Raw genomic sequence first — 15,373 nt, 5'->3', positions numbered from 1 at the left:
GGAGGCTGAGGTGGGAGGATCGCTTGAGCTTGGGAGGTCGAGGCTACAGTCAGCTGTGATGGTGACATTGCACAGCCTGGGTGTTGGAGTGAGACCGTCTCAAAACAAACAAATAAACAAAAACTGACCTGAGTTTAAGTTTATATGCTGTATCACTTTTAAAACCTGATGGCCAAGGACCCAGTACACTGATTTCATGTGACCCATAGAGGGTCACAATCTGTGTGTAAAATATTGGTTTAAAGGATAAAGCCAAACTCCTTTGGAATGGTATCAAAGGTTCCTTGGTAACCCAGCCCCTACCCGCCTCCCAGACCTTACCCACCTCCCAGACCTTACCCATTCTTGCCATTTCAGTTTCTTATAAGTTTCTGTTTCTTTGAATTCCTTTATGTACCCTATGCTGGGTCTCATGCTGGTGCCTTTGCTCACCCCATTCCATCTGCCCAAATTGTCCTCTTCCCCTTCAACACAACCCCCTCCCCCTACTTTCTTCTTCAAGACTCAGCTTATCTCCTTGGAATAGGTTAGAGCCTCCTCTGTACTCTCAGAGGACCCTGAGTCGGGAACCACCTGTCTCAGCGTCATTTATATTCCCAGACCCTGCCATAGGCCTATTGAGGTGGGGCAGTGAATCTGGACATCTACTGAACTAGCCCAGGTGATCTTTTTTTTTTTTTTTTTTTTGAGAGAGAGTCTTGCTCTGTCACCCAGGCTGGAGTGCAATGACACAGTCTTGGCTCACTGCAGCCTCTACCTCCCAGGCTCAAGCAATTCTCCTGCCTCAGCCTCCTGAGTTGCTAGGATTACAAGTGCCTGCCACCACACCCGGCTAAGTTTTGTATTTTTAGTAGAGACCAGGTTTCACCATGTTGGTCAGGCTGGTCTCAAACTCCTGACCTCATGATCTGCCTGCCTTGGCCTCACAAAGTGCTGGGATTACAGGCATGAACCGCCTCTCCTGATCTTATCCACGTGCACATTAACATTGGAGACTTACTGGTCTAGAGTGTCAGTTCCTTCACGCTACTGGCTATACTATTTATCCACGTATATGCTGTTGTAATGGCTCTCCAGCACCTCACCCCTGTCCTATTTTAGAGGAATTCCCTGCGATATCATCTTTTTTTTTTACTTTTTAATTTTAAAATTATTACTTATTTATGGTTTTTTTTTTTTTTTTTTTTTTTTTTTTTTTTTTTTTTTTTTGACGTAGTCTTGCTCTGTCGCCCGGGCTGGAGTGCAATGGCAAGATCTCAGCTCACTGCAACCTCTGCCTCCTGGGTTCAAGCAATTCTTCTGCCTCAGCCTCCTGAGTAGCTGGGATTACAGGCGCCCACCACCATGCCTGGCTAGTTTTTTTATTTTTAGTAGAGATGGGATTTCACCATGTTGGCCAGGTTGGTCTCAAACTCCTGACCTCAGATGATCCACCTGCCTCAGCCTCCCAAAGTGCTGGGATTACAGGTATGAGCCACCACACCAGGCCTATTTATGTTGTTTTTAGAGACAGAGTCTTGCTGTGTCACCCAGCCTGGAATGCAGTAGCATGGTCATAGCTCACTGCAGCCTTGCACTCTTGAACCCAAGCGATCCTCCTGCCTCAGCCTCCTGAGTAGCTGGGAGCATAGGTGTGTGCGACCATGCGTATCTAACCCTGCCATAGCATCTTGATGGGAGACAAAACCCATTTCTCCATAGCATCTGAAAAATTCTGCTTGCCCAGTTCCCTGGCACAGGGGACATGGACATGTGGCCTTGTCTCAGTCAAGCAGTCTCACTAACCCAAGACTTTGAATCAGGAGCTGGTGACCCAAAGCAGCAGAGAAGGTGGAGAATGCTTTGGTGGTGGCATCTGCAAGGGTCCAGTTCCCAGAAGCAACTGCGGTGCAGTGAGCTGGGGACCCCGGCACTCACACGGCGGGGGAGGATGACTGTCTCTTTGGCATGAGCTTGGCTTAGTCTCCCTATCAGCTTCCCATTCTCAGAATCTGGCTCTCCAGTGTTCGTGGCCATTTGGGGACCCAGTTGATAGCCTTTCAATTAACTACCTTTCTCCTTAAATGTACGAGAGTAGACTTTCTTTGACACTTACAAGTATGAAAACCCCATAGATACACCAGCACCTACACATGGTAAATATTTGCTGATACAGGAGTAAGTCACCCCAAAGCTCAGGGCTGCCATTCCAGCTTTCATCTCAATCTCATTTAAGTGCACCCTTGGCCCCACCCCAAGCACCTGGCAACCCAACCCTTAACCTTGGCCGTTGGCTTTGTCATTCCAGCCAGTGAGGCCTAATGGCAGAGTCACAGCTTGTGTATCTTCTTTAGGGAGACATACTTAATCCCGTCTGTCCTCAGGATGGCTGTGGGTAAGGGTGTGACAGGTAGGCAGGCTTGTGGAGGGGGTAGAGACCTGCTCCCACTGGAGCAGAGAAAATGGATAAATGGATTTAAGCTTTCAGTATCCCCATGTAAAACTCAGAAATGCAGCAATTAGAATGTTCTGTGGCTTTGGCTGGCTAACTAAGTGCATCCAACTGTCCTCTGGGGATAGGGATTCTTGTGGAGAAAACACATTTTCTCCTCACTGATGATCATCTCCCATGTCTAACGGTCCCCAGCCAACCAGCTGAGATCAGTGAATAAGGCTTGAAGGTGCATCAGAAAGAGAAAACCAACCAGTGCTGGGGACACCTCTAAGGCCCCTGCATACTCACTGGCTGCCTTGCTGTTTGAGGGGTGGTGAAATGATAACAGTGGCAGAACAATAACTCCATGTCAGATCTGGTAGAAAGTGAAAAGCACCCTCAAATGGAGCCATTGCAGAGAGTCCAGTCAAGGAACTCTTTTCCATGGTGTGGACAGGATGAAGAGAAGGCAGTTAAGAGCTTTGAGGAAGCACCAGGACTGACAATAACCAGGAGCCAATCCCTACTACTTCTAGGCTCTAGGGGTGAGGAGATGGAGCTGGAACTGGAAACTGGAGAGGATTGTTGGAGGAGAGGGCTGCCTGGCTGGGGCTGTGGCCTTGAGTGGAGAGGTACACCACTGGGACCCAGCAGGGAGGGAACGGGGAATAAATACCCCAACCTCTTTCTCCTCCCTCCTGCCTTCAGTTTCCTGTCAGTGCTTCTTACTGGTTCCAGCCAGCTGCAAGTCCAAGGGAATGGGCACCATTGATGTGGTCCATAAAGGCTAACCTACTGGAGCATGGAGCAGAGAGGAGTGGAGAGTGGATCAGGAGGGGCAAATAGAGAAAATCCACATAACAGCATAGAGAAGGCTTCCTATGAGCTGTTACGAGCACAGTGTGTATGGAAACTCATGTGATTCTGGGAAGAAGCCTAGGGACTAGTATTATTCCCATTTTAAGGATTGGGAAAACTGAGGCACAGAGAAGTTAAATAAGTTACCAAAAGTAAGTGTGAGCGTAGCTGCCATTCAGACCCAGGCAATCGGGATCCAGAAAGTGTTCTTAACCACTATGTTCAGCTGCCCAATAAGGTAGTCACGAGCTACATACAGCTTCTTAAATATATATCATTAACATGAAAAACAGCAAAAAATTCATCAAGTTCCATGAGCAACATTCAAGTGCTCACTGGCTGCATGTGGTTAGTGGCTGCCCTGTGGGATAGCACAGATGTAGAACATGTCCCCCTCCCAGTGAGTTCTGTTGGACAGTTCTGCACCAGGCCTGGACACCTGACCTGGATCCTTTCAACCCTTGAATTCTCTGCAAAACGCACTCATCCATACTCCTATCAGTAGTTGTGGTGTTCCTGGCATGGAAAGGACAGGGGTCAGTCTGATTTGAAGATTCTTAGGACATTTCATTGACCTCCTGATGGCTGCCAGATAATGTAGCCTCATATAAAATTGAGATCGTTTTTTGTTTTTGTTTTTGTTTGAGATGGAGTCTCGCTCTGTCGTCCAGGCTGGAGTGCAATGACACGATCTCTGCTCACTGCAACCTCTGCCTCCCAGGTTCAAGCAATTCTCCTGCCTCAGCCTCCTGAGTAGCTGGGATTACAGGCACCTGCCACCACACCAGCTTTTTTTTTTTTTTTGTATTTTTTTTTTTTTTTTGTATTTTTAGTAGAGATGGGGTTTCGCCATGTTGGCCAGGCTGGTCTTGAACTCCTGGCCTCAAATGATCCGCTCACCTCGGCTTCCCAAAGTGCTAGGATTACAGGTGTGAGCCACCGCACTGAGATCGTTTTATATGGGCCATGCCTTTTCTCACATTTTAAAATTCCTTTCTTATTCTGTCCTTTCCTATCATAATATCAAGGACATCCCATAATAAGCAAAAGCATTTCTATCAAAGGTGACAGAAAAAGTGACTGGCACATTTGGCCATCTTGTCCCCACCCCATTTTGGAGATATTTGTCTTCAGGGCTTAGGGGACGCTGGCATCCTGTGATGTACAGCATCCTTCCATGAGCTCCCATGAGAAATTCTCTGTTGGGTTTAAGCAATCCCCAAATATATCATATTGACATGAATATATCATCTCCTCAATGTCCAGCATTAGCAGACAAGATGAGTGCTGAAGATGATATAACTCCTACCTCTTATGTAGGCTAGAGGTAAAGTCTGGCTCTGTCTGACTGTGGGGACATAGCGAAAAGGAATGTGGGTTAATATCAGATGACCTCCCCTGCAGATACAGAGATGCAGGGTCTGTACTTTCTGGGAGAGGAAGCAAAAAGTTATCTCTGAACCAATGATAAGTCAACCTCCCAGCAAAAATGAATGCTAGCTTTTATATATACATTCTCTCTCACGCACGATCTGTGTATACCTTTCCACACATATTACTATGCTGTGTATAATCCCTGTTAAGTGTCTCTGTGAACATTTTTGCATTTCATTTTATTGCAAATAATCATCACAAATAACCTTCACTGTTGCTTTTTGTGCAAAAAACTGTGCACTTATTATATTATCTCAATTCTCACAACAGTAACGATAAGATAGAAACCATCGCTATTCCTATTTCACAGAGGGAGAGAATATACTGCTTGGGGTCACACAGCCAATTTAGTGGCGGAACTAGGATGATAGCTAGATCTGTTTGACTCCAAACTCATGCTCTTCCCACAATTACACTGTGCTATAGCAGAGTTTTGCAAGCCCTTTTTGGCTGTGGAATGCACTCAGGGAGCTTTTCCAGAAGCCTAATAGGTGAAATAGACAAAAGTTGAGCTGGATTGGTTGAAATGCGAGTGCAAAGCTGCCAGTCTTGTGTGCTCTTGTCCCCTGGCCACCCTCCCACCAGTCATAAACACTGAAACACCTCAGGGATCCACTTGGACTCAGAAAAGGCCAGTTTGCAAAACACTGTCTACATATCCCTTTAACAGACTGCATAGGATTTACCTTTTTATTTGAGATAGAGTTTTGCTCTTGTTGCCCATGCTGAAGTGCAATGGCACGATCTCGGCTCACTGCAACCTCTGCCTCCTGGGTTCAAGGGATTCTCCTGCCTCAGCCTCCCGAGTAGCTGGGATTACAGGCATGTGCCACCACGCCTGGCTAATTTTGTATTTTTAGTAGAGACGGGGTTTTTCCATGTTGGTCAGGCTGGTCTTGAACTCCCAATCTTGGGTGATCCGCCCACCTCAGCCTCCCAAAGTGCTGGGATTACAGGCGTGAGCAACCGCGTCTGGCCAGGATTTACCTTTATGGATGTAGCATCATTAATGCACCAGGTGGCGTCCTGCTGTGATAAGGAGTCTTGATGATACATTTTGAACACTTTCATGATATTTTTCTGATAAATTTATAGAAGTGAAATGTTTTTGTTAAAATATGTGCCCATTTTAACCCCAAACTCTCCTTTGCAAAGGTGAAACTGCATAAATTCACATCTGCAGTGCCAGATTCTGCACATTTTTCCTGCATCGGGATATTACTATTTAAAATCATTTTTTTTCCAATTGTCTATGCAGGGGTACATTGCAATTGTTTCAATTTGCATTTTTTTGATTATTAAAAAATCAGACAAAATGTCTACTTGCTTTTCTTCTTTTACACATAACCAGTTCATACTCTTTGCATTTTATTTTTCCCCTGTTAGAGCAGTGGTTTTTATTATCTATTTGTAAAAGTTATTTATAATGTAGGATTATTAATCCTTTATATGAATGTAGACTGTCAGATATTCATATATGTTATGTGTCATATAGAATATGTCATATTGAATTTTATCTTTTATTTATGATGTTTTTGATTTACAGATGTTCTAATTTTTAAGACCATGGGGCCAGATAAACACTCACCTATATCTTTTACATTTTTGATTATTTTTAAACCTTAAATATTTATTTAGTTAGTTAGTTAGTTTAAAAATGAATATGTTACAAATAGAGATGGGGTCTCACATTGTTGCCCTGGCTGATCTCGAACCCCTGGGGCTGAAACAATCCTCCTGCCTTGGCGTCCCAAAGTGCTGGGATCACAGGTGTGAGCCACCACACCCAGCCAAAGCCTTAAATTCTTTAATTCATCTGAAATTCAATTTGTTATGTCATATAAGGAAGTGAACTAATTTTATTTCATTTTCCTTCTTTTTTTTTTTTTTTTTTGGAGACAGAATCTCACTGTGTTGCCCAGGCTGGAGTGCAGTGGTGTGATCTCTGCTCACTGCAATCTCCACCTCCCAGGTTCAAGCGATTCTCCTGCCTCAGCCTCCCAAGTAGCTGGGATTACAGGCACGTACCACCACGCCCAGCTAATTTTTGTATTTTTAGTAGAGAAGGGGTTTCACCATGTTGGCCAGGCTGGTCTTGAACCCGCAACCACTGGTGATCCACCCGCCTCGGCCTCCCAAAGTGTTAGGATTACAGGCGTGAGCCACCTCTCCTGGCTTTTATATATATATATATATAAGATAGATATATATATATAAAAGATATATATATAAGATATATATAAAATATATATATAAGATATATATATAAAATATATATATTTATTTCATTTTCTTATCTGATTACAATGGCTTGTACTTATATTATTAAAAATTTAGCACAGTGGCTCTCAACCACCATTGCCCCTAAGTGGGTGTTGGGCAATATGTAGAGACATTTTTGGTTGTCATAACTAGCAGTGAGGAGGGAGGGGTGTGTGTTACTGGCATCCAGTAGCTACAGGCCAGGGGTGCTGCTACATATCCTATAATGCATAGTCACCCACAACAAAGAATTATCTGGCCTAGAACATCAGTAGAGCGGAGATCAAGAAAACTTGCGTTAACTATTAGTGGAATCAGCAAGTCCCTTTTGCTTTTTATGTTTTTCTCGTTGCAAACCAGATCTTCATTTGTTAAAGACAGCTTGCCCTAATATATCAGATCCTCCTGGAAATTTATTGTCTACCACAGACAGAGTGATGCAGACAGTGCTATGAGGAATATGCAGACTCTTGGGTCAATGCTGAATAAGAAATAAAGCAAAGCAATGCAGACATAAATTACACGTTCATAGTATATGCTGTTCTTCCTTTCTTAAGGCACCTGTGCTCCCTTAACAAAGAGGAATAAAACCTCTTCAGACTACTCTCCTATCGATTCTCTCCTGGAACATATGACCACCATCAATTATAGGCAAGAACATGAACACGGGAGTCCCAAAGACTTGGGTTCAAATGTCAGCCCCTTCACTCGCTGGCTGTAGGTGTGAGGCCCTGGGTAAGGTCCTTACCTCCCCAAGTGTCTGAGCCTGTTCCCGTATAATGTTCACTTGCCTTGAATATCATGAAATGTACATTAGACTTTGTAAGTAAACACCTAGCTGAGTATCTGGAGCATAGTAAGTGCTTATCACACGTTCCATGGAGTCCCAGACATGAGCAACTAATGCTCCTGCTGTCCGCTCAGTTCTGAAAAAGGGATGAAGTGCAACCTGGATCCTTGTGGATCATTGCAATGGCAAAGCTTCTGGGAATCCAGGAACCAAGAGAGGAGCCCAGCAGCAAACACCTGGCCGGGGCTTTATGTCAATTACTTTTTAAACGTTTACCACAAACCTATGAGATAAGTAATTTTATTATCCTCATTTTGCAGATGAGGGAGCTGAGGCACAGCAGTTACTACTTGCCCAATGTCACTGAGCTAGTAAATGGCAGAGTTTGGATTCTAGAGTCCTGCGTTTTACCACCTAGTCATGCTGCCTCACCACCCTTCTTGCCTGTGCTCCCCAGCAGCTCAGCTGAGGCGCCCTCCCCAGGCCACTCCCACCTCCAAGTTTATTCCCATAGCCCCTGTCAGTGAGGACACCAAGTCCTGCACTTTGAGCTTGAGGCCTCTGCTATGGACAGCACTGGGTGATGCTGGGGAGAAGCGGCTGAGGTTTCATCTGTGGTTTATGCTCAAAGCAGCTGCTGGGTGGGCCACCAATAGGCAGAAGTAGCTTTCTATCAAGCACACTTTCAAAGGGTCTCATACTTCCCAGTATCTGGGAACTGTCCCCAAGGAGCTCAGATGGCAGCCTGGCTGGCTTCATGATCTTGGGAAATGTAGTTAGCCTCTCCATGCCTTAGCTGGCCGTTGGGAGGAGATTCAATTACATGGGAAGGAATGAACCTGCACCCTGCAGGGCCTGCCTCTTAATCACCGGCTGGAATAAGCAAGCACCTAAGAAACAGGAAGGCTACCCTGGCCAGGACCTCATTAACTTAATCCTGTTGGTCTCCTCAGCTCCTGTGGGGCTACTGCAGAGGAGAAACTTCTGGAACAGAGAGCTCCTTGTCCAGGGATGCTGCATCTGGGTGAGCTGCTCCTTGGATATGGTGCAAGTGTGGCCAGGGTGTGGTGTGAAAGGAGCAGAAGTTTTCAGGACTGAATCTGGATGGACCACTGACAGCTGTATACCGAGGTGGTACCAGTTTCCCTCTCTGCAGAAGTCCCCCCAACAGCACCATTCTCAGTGCCATACCTGGCCTCATCAGGGCTCTGATGCAAGACATTGTATATGCAGAATATATTATTTCATCCTCACAACAGTTCTGTATCTTCCACATTTTATAGGCTAAGGAAATAGGCTCAGGGTAGTCAAGTAGCTTTCCCAAAGGCACACAGCAGCAGAAGGGGATTTGAACCCAATTTGGGCTATCTCCAAACCCCACACTTTCGGAATAACTGTGGAGGTATCAGGATGCATCTATTATATGTCAGGGGACTGCTAGAGACTCAAAGCCCTCCCCTCCTGTCCATAGGAAAGGAGAGACCCCTTAGTACTGATTGCTTTGGTGGGGCTCTGGCACCCCGCAGTGATCACCTATAGGAAAACATGGAGTATCAGAATATTGGTCTCTCAGGAACCTGGCTTTGTGGGGTGGTTTGAGGCAGTAGTTGCCCCTTCATATGTGCACCCAGGCCCCTGCCAGACAGGTAATCACATCGCCTCCTCCTTGTGGCAGATTATATTTCCCAGAAAGTGCCTGCAACAATACTTCCAGTCCCATATGTGCTTCTAGAGCCGGTCACTCTCTCAGTTTAAAGGTGGAGTCTATTTCCCTTCCCTTTAAGACTGCCTCAATGGTTAGACTATGGCAAGAAAGATATCATGTGACTTCCAAGACAAATCCTAAAAGGCAACACAGCTTCCACCTGGCTCTTTCTATTTTGAGCCACTTACCTATGGAACACCAGCCGCCATGTTGGAAGGAAGCCCAGGTGACATGGAGAAGCATCTGTGAGTGCTCTGGCAGGCACGCCAGCTTGAATCTCAGCCATCAGCCAGCATCAACCACCAGATGCGTGAGAGAGAGCCTTCACATGACTTCAGGCCTCAGCCTGCAAGCTGTCCCAGCTTATGCTGAGTGAGCACAGAGAACCTATCCCTGCTGAGCCCTGTCCAATCTGCAGATTTCTGAGCAAAATAAATGATGTTATTGTTTTAAGCCACTGAGTTTTGGCATAGTTTGTTATACAGCCATAGTAACTGGAATATCCTGAATTCATTGTTTCCAGTACAGCCCATTATGCTCACACACAGGGCTGCCCACCCAGGTTGTTGCTCAGCACAGGCTCTGGGCTCACTTGGTCCAGAGCTAAGGGCTGTGTTAGCCTGAAGAGGTGCCTTTTTGTAAGCGGTCTTGCCTGGAGAGCACCATTTCCTTTTTCCTACAGGGGTACTGCATGGGCTAGCTGTCTCCCTGCTCACAGATATTAAGATTCTAGAACATGTTTGTTGTTGTTGTTGCTTTGTTTTTGTTTTTAGAGCCAGGATTTTGCTTCGTTGCCCAGGCTGGAGTATGGTGGTGCTATCATAACCCACTGTAACCTCACACTGCTGGTCTCAAGTGATCCTCCTGCCCCAGTCTCTCGAGTAGCTAGGACTACAGGGATGTACCTCCACACTTGGCTAATTTATTTTTTATTTTTTGTAGAGATGGGGTCTTGCTGTGTTACCCAGGCTGGTCTTGAACTCCTGGTCTCAGGTGCTCCTCCCACCTCGGCCTCCCAAAGTGTTGGGATTACAGGTGTGAGTCACTGCACCCACCCAGAGTGTTTTTCTTAGTGTTGAGTAAAACCTCCATTCTTTAATTTCCATTCACTTGTCCTAATTCTATTGTCTGGGGGTCATGTGGAATTAATCTGGTTTCTTTCTGGTGTCTTGATGGTCGAAGATGTCACTCATGTGATCTCCCTGAACTTTCACCTTGTCTTGGCTAAGACCTCGCTGTTCTTCTGGCCTTTCCTCTTAGAAAGAAAGCTTCTTAGGCTTATCACCATCCTGGCTTTCCTTCCTCCTTCAGTACCTTCAGTACCTTCCTTTGATCTCTGGCAAAGGCTGGCTCCCAAGTGGGCGCTGTCCCTAGAGAGAATCTGGCCTGCATTTGACACCAGTACTCAGCAGGCTGGCGTTTTCCTAGTTGTCTTGAAAGGTCAGTTTAAGCAGGCATTGGAACAGGAGAGGAACAGCCTCTGCTCCTGGGGCCTGTGGCTGGAGACTCCTTGCTGCCCAAAAGACATAGTCCCACTCCTTGTGCCTGGGAAGCCAGGCCAACCAGTCACCACTGCTGCTCTCGGCCACCCCTGCCCGCTGCTCACTGTCCGAGGGTGCAGAGCTGGGCCTGTATTTTCCCATGAGGCCATAACTCTGCATCAGCCGCAGCAACCATGAGCTCTATCTGGTTTCAAGACAATTTCATCACCCCTAATGGAGACTCCACACCCCTTAAGCAATTACTCTCCATTCCTCCCATCCGCAACCATGAATCTGTGTTCTGTTTCTATGGATTTGCCTATTCTGGACATTTCATACACTATGTGGCCTTTTGTGTCTGACTTCTTTCACTACGAGGTTCATCTACCTCAAAGCATCTGTTTCTACCCCAGGCCTAGTTAGTCATGCTGGTCCTGGCCAGCGGTTGGTCCCTTCCTCTATGTTCTAGCCAGGGTGAACTTAAAAATTGTCACTGGGTCTGGATGTTGGGGATCAGCAAACGTGGGTCTCTGCCAGGAGTACCAGGCCCCGAATCCATCTTTCCATTCTGGGTGAGGAAGATGGATGGGGAGGGATTTTCTGAGCTTGGATTCTTTCTTCAACCCTTGGCCACTCAGAGCTGGGGTATGGGTGAGGCCCTCTAAGAGAGTGGTGTGGGGTGAAGCCCTCCCTGGCCTCCAGCTGCCACCTCAGGATCTTTGCATCTCCTGTCCCCATTCTTTGCCCAGATGTTGGCATACCGTCTCCTAACCACCTTTACTCAGACAACACCTCCTCTGCTGCTCGGCCTTAAATTCCAACTCTTCATCTTGCTTTTTCTTGCTTTTTTTCTTAGCATTAATCACTAGCTGGAGTGTGTGTATGTGTGTGTGTGTGTGTACTGTTATTTATCTTGTTTTCTGTCTTTCCATTCAACCAGAATGGAACTCCCATAATTGTATCTTTGGTCTGCTACTATGCACCCAGTGTCTGGCACATAGTGAGTGCTTGATGAGTATTTATTGAATGGATGCATGGATGTCTGACATTCATGCCCAGGGGACCTGCAGCCTTGATGCTGGTGCCATCCTAGCCTCGAGTGTGGAGGTAAGCCTGAATTTGGACATACGGCTACCTTCCTTAGCCCCAGCATCACTGGCTTCAATGCAGGTATGGCCAGAGCCTGCTCCAGCTAGGCCAGGGGTCTGGCCAGACAGGTCTGGGGAGGAAGGCAGGTGTTTGACTGTAGACTTGAATTTAACCCAGTCTTTGCCAAAGAAAATGTTGTGTGACTTGCACAAGTGAAACTTGAAGTTCTGTAAATCCAGTTGCTCCAGTTTTCTGTGTGGACAACTCAGGGGGAGCATTTTCCTGAGTGACATGTGCTGGTTGACCTGAGATCATTCTGGGTGTTTCATTCCTCTGATCAGAGAGAGCAGGGAATAGACTTAGGTTTGGGAGATTTTCCTGAATTCTGATATCTGACAAGTGTGATGAATAGTGTTCAACAAACACGAAGGAGATCCTTAATCCTGGAGTGGGAGAGTAGGAACCTGAGGCACTCCCGTTTAGGTTTGGGTGTGGATTATAGGAGGGAGAGTCCTAGTCCAGGAAAGCAGGCTGTGTCCCTCGTATATTATGAAGTTGTCGGCTGTGTGTGTCTATGGCTGTGTGTGTTACTGTGTGTGTCTCTGTGTATCTGTGTGTTTGTGTGTCCGTTTGTGTCTTTGTGTGCTTATCTTCGTGTCTCTGTGAGTTGAATAAATGGGGATCTGAGGGGCAGTTCTGGGTTCTTTGTCCATGGCAATCGAGATGATCTCTGGTGTGCATGGTGTTTTAGTGGCAATTTAGCTCTCTGAGATGTAAGCATAATTGCTTTCTGTCCTTCTGTTTTATTTCTCTAACAGTGGTTTTCAACCCTGGCTGCACATTAGTCCCATCTGGAGAGCTTTATAAAATACTCATGTGTGGGTATCACAGCACATCAGTTAAATCAGAGTCTCCAGATGTGGGACCAGGGCACTGGTATGTTTCTGAAGCTTGACAGGTAACTCTAATTGCAACCAATGTAAGGTGTGTTCTGAAACCCCTTAGTGAGGATTAGGGGGAACCACACTAAACTTGAGACCTGGAGGTTTTGGTACTGGCTCCATCATTAAGTTGCCTTTGACCTTGAACAGGCCACTTTGTCTTTCTGGTCCCTTAATTTTTTTTTCTTTGGTAAGATGCAGATAATTGCATTATCCACATGGATATGCTTCCTGGCCATGGTTGTAAGGTCAAATGTGTGAAAGGGCTTTGTGCATTCTGAAAGGATACAAGAACGCAAGAAAATATTATTAGCATTATTTGTGTTAGCCCCTTGTAGAGACCCAAAAAATGGGGCCAGAGGTGGGCGTACAATTACAGCAAGATCGTAGTGAAAGAAAAGCCGAGGGGCACATCCTGCTACTCTGATTTAGTTTTCCCAAGACCAGGCAAAGCCAAGAACGCCTATGCTTGTAATTCCAGAAGCTGACACTAGGGGGTGCCCGATTCATGGCATGGATGGCAAAGATCTCATTTGACGACAATTTCCTGTTCCCTTTGGTTAAAATAGTTTGGCAGGGCTCAGTGGCTCGCTCTTGTTTGTCCCCAGCTGTATGCAAGGAGGATCCTTGAGTCCTGGAGTTTGAAGCTGCGGTGAGCTATGATCATGCCACTGCATTCCAGCTTGGGCAGCAGAGTGAGACATGGTATTTAAAAAAATAAAAGTAAAATAATTTACTAAAATAACCATTTAGATATTAAGGTGAGAGTGTAAATGCCTTTCTCACACTATCTCTGTGCAGTCAGATGGTGGTTTTCATTCTGCCCAAGTTCCCTTCCTATGTTCCACTTCTCTTGATTCTTCTGGCCTTTGTAGTAAAAATCCTTCTTGGGCCTGAAGTTGGGCTTGCCCACTCAGATTTCAGTGAAACATCAAACAGCTTTGGTTGCTGGCAGTGAACCAGGGAGGAGGCCTATCTGGCTCCTCTGCAGACTTAATTAGCTCTTGAGCTGCTCTTTCTGTCAATCTGGCCTTCTCTGCTCCTCCCTCCCCCTTGCTTTTAAGGAGAGAATCTCATTTTCTGCTCCCAGGGGCCCATTCTTTGCAAGCCACTTTAGCTTTCTTTCCTTTCTGTGATCAGGAAAGCCGGATGTAGATGTCAAGGAGGGTAATTGTAAAAGCTGACTGACACTTTTTCTTTCTGCAGTTAGGGAAGCGTGACTTTGACAACTAAGCCAAATCATTCATTCCCCTGCCTTTGAAACTCACCCCTGGGTACAAGTTATTTTGCATAAAATTACTCAATATTTTCATAGAACCAACCCGGGGACTGCTACCCAGTTTTCTTCTGAGTCTAGGTCATTTGTTTGTTTGTTTGTTTGTTTCTTCTCTTTTTCTAAGTATTTGAAAACACATCTGAAATACACAGTTGCCAATGTTATGGGTCAGTTGGTATAAATACAAACAAACTTTTTGGAACAATGCACATGAAATGATGAACAATGAATGCCTCTGGGGACAAGACTGGATGTTTGAGCTGGTTCATGTTCTTGTATAAAATCTTCTAAAAGCAGGGAGCTTGGGGTACCTTAGCTGACTCAATACCATCTTACCTTCACTCCCTCAGGCCTTAGAGAAAAGGATTAGAAGGAGGGGACTTCTTTCACCCTACGGTCACGCAAGCAGACCAGGTCCCCAGCTATCCTTTCTTGTAGCTTTATGGGAATATGGAGAGTGGGTTTTCCAGGTGAGGTGCTCAGAAACCAAGGAAGGAAGACCCTGGGCAAATTGCTAAATGCCAGATGCTGTCAAAGCAAAGTCCTCATGGACCCCAGTGGGAGGAAGAGCTTGTGTGGTGACCCAGTGTAGACAGGACCCCATGTAGTTTCTGGACTCTGGAACAAGATCCTTGACTGCCATCTTTTGTCAGGTCCTCTTCGCCCTTTCCCTCTACCCTCACTTCTTCCCAGCTGCATACCCTTCCCCTTGAGCAAATTCTGTGGAATCTTGACCCAGCTCCCTGTCAATCCATTCTCATAACACCTGCCTTTCTCTCTTTCCTTCTGTCTGGAGTCTCCTTTTCCATTTCTGAGAAATTCTTCCTTTCTCCAGGGGCAAATCTTTCTACTTCTCTCCTTCTTTCTTTCTTTTTCTTTTTTTCTTTCTCTCTCTCTCTCTCTTTTTTTTTTTATTTGAGACAGAGTCTTGCTCTGTTGCCCAGACTGGAGTGCAGTGGCACAATATTGGCTCATGGCAACCTCTGCCTCCCAGGTTCAAGTGATTCTCCTGCCTCAGCCTCCTGAGTAGCTGGGACTACAGGCACATGCCACCGTGCCTGGCTATTTTTTTTTTTGTATTTTTAGTAGAGACGGAGTTTCACCCTGTTAGCCAGGATGGTCTC

The 15,373-nt window shown here is 45.9% G+C and overlaps 1 protein-coding gene across 8 annotated transcripts in view; it reads left to right on the top strand.

The window, feature by feature from the left end:
* Nucleotides 1–15,373, top strand: part of LOC134729455 (uncharacterized) — a 151,353-nt gene that overhangs the window by 29,187 nt on the left and 106,793 nt on the right. The window contains exon 3 of one of the 8 annotated variants that reach the window (XR_010110553.1): nucleotides 8,711–10,774. The exons of the other annotated variants lie outside the window; for them this stretch is intronic. The gene's annotated coding sequence lies outside the window, so the exon portion shown is untranslated. Of the gene's footprint in view, nucleotides 1–8,710; nucleotides 10,775–15,373 lie in introns of those variants that run through there. 8 annotated transcript variants of the gene reach the window in all.

Source organism: Pan paniscus, chromosome 19 (assembly GCF_029289425.2).
Source record: "Pan paniscus chromosome 19, NHGRI_mPanPan1-v2.0_pri, whole genome shotgun sequence".
Lineage (NCBI taxonomy): Eukaryota > Metazoa > Chordata > Mammalia > Primates > Hominidae > Pan > Pan paniscus.
Note: the sequence above shows the minus strand (reverse complement) of the source record. Positions and strands in the feature narration are given on the sequence as shown.